This window comes from Penaeus monodon, chromosome 6 (genome assembly GCF_015228065.2).
Source record: "Penaeus monodon isolate SGIC_2016 chromosome 6, NSTDA_Pmon_1, whole genome shotgun sequence".
NCBI lineage: Eukaryota > Metazoa > Arthropoda > Malacostraca > Decapoda > Penaeidae > Penaeus > Penaeus monodon.
The window spans coordinates 3,117,091-3,118,961 of record NC_051391.1 but is presented as its reverse complement, the minus strand read 5'-3'; positions in this window follow the sequence as shown (position 1 = coordinate 3,118,961).

Genomic DNA, 1,871 nt, shown 5'->3' with positions numbered 1-1,871 from the left:
TCCCCTTCCCATTTTCCCCCCCCCATCCCCACCCCCTTTTCCCCACCCCCTCTTCCCCCCCCCCCCACCCCCTTTTCCCCCTTTTCCCCCCCCCCTCTCTCCCCCCCTTCCTCTTCCTCCTTCTCTCCCCCTCCTCCCACCCTTCCCCACCACTCTCTCTCCCCCTCCTGCTAGGGCGTGGGTGAGCCATTAAAAACATTATGGCGTCGAGCGTTGTTAGCGCAGTTTGTGTCTGTTCTCACCTATTATTTTTCTTCACGAGTTGCTGCAGGCATGTTTATCGTATCTTTTCTCTGTTCGTCTGTTTATCTGTTTTGTTTATTTGTTTATTTGTTTTTTGTTTTTTGTTTTTTGTTTATCTGTCTTTATTTTTTTTCTTGCTTTTTCTCGGTCTCTCTTTTTCTTTCTTTCTCTCTTTTTTCTTATTTATCTTCTTATTGATCTTTCTTATTTATCTCTCTCTTTCTTTCTCTCGGTCTCTCTTTCTTTCTCTCGGTCTCTTTCTTATTCTCTCTCTCTCTCTCTCTCTTCTCTCTCTCTCTCTCTCTCTCTCTCTCTCTCTCTCTTTCTCTCTCTCTCTCTCTCTCTCTCTCTCTCTCTCTCTCTTTCTTACTCTCCTCTCTCTCTCTCGTTCCCTCTCTCTTTTTTCTCTATCTATCTATCTATCTACCTATCTATCAACCTATCTATCTATGTCTCCATCTCTCTCTCTCTCTCTCTCTCTCAATCTCTATCAACCTATCTATCTATGTCTCTGTCTCTCTCTGTCTCTCTCTATCTCTATCTATCTCTATTTATCTATGTCTCTATCTATCTATCTATCTATCTATCTATCTCTTCTCTTTTCCTTCCTCTGTCTATCACTTTACTCATCGTCCTTCAAGTAATGAAAAAGAACTCTCGTTTTTTTTTTTTCTCTCTCTCTCTAACCTTTTAAACTCCGCCAGAATTGGCCGCTTTTCATTAAACGTCTTCGAAATTAAGACGTTTTACTGATGGGTTAATTTTGGCCTTAAAAAAAAGAGAAAAAAAAAGTCAATCTCTCGTTCTTTTTTTTTTTTTTTTTTTTTCTATTTTCTTTATTTTTTTGTTTTTTTTCTCCTTTTTTATTGTTTGTTTTTTTCAGATCTTTTATTCTTTGCCTCTTTGTTTTGAATAATTCTTTCCCTCTCTTTATCTTGATTAAATCCGTATATGAATATAAATTTCCAAAAAAGCAAATTTACTTAAAACCGAAATTTCTATTCGAATGTTCGGATGCGAGAGGAAGCACGCCTTCTGATTGGCTGATTGGCAGCGCGGTCTGTGATTGGCTGTTATTTATGATATGATATATCTTCTTTATCTGATTTTTTTTTAATTCTCTAAAAATAAAGAATTTTACAGGAAATGCCTAAGATCTTTAAAGATCACAGAGAAAGAGAGAGAGAGAGAGAGAGAGAGAGAGAGAGAGAGAGAGAAAAGAGAGAGAGAGAGAGAGAGAGAGAGGGAGAGAAAGAGAAAGAGAAAAAGAGAGAGAGAGAAAGAAAAACAGAAAAAAGAAAGAAAGAAAGATAGGCATACAAACAGAGACACAAACATACACACAAAACCAGAGACAAAGACACAAAAACAAACAAACAAACAAAAAAACAGAAACACAAAAGAAAAAAACAAAAGAAAGAAAAACAAGAGAGAGAAAAGAAAAGAAGAAGAAGAAGAAGAAGAAGAAGAAGAAGAAGAAGAAGAAGAAGAAGAAGAAAAAAAGAAGAAGAAAAAAGAAAAAAATAAAAAGAAGAAAAGAAAGAAAAGAAGAAGAAGAAAAGAAGAAAGAAAGAAAAGAAGAAGAAAAAGGAGGGGGAAAAAAAAGAGAAGAAAAGAAGAAAAGAAGA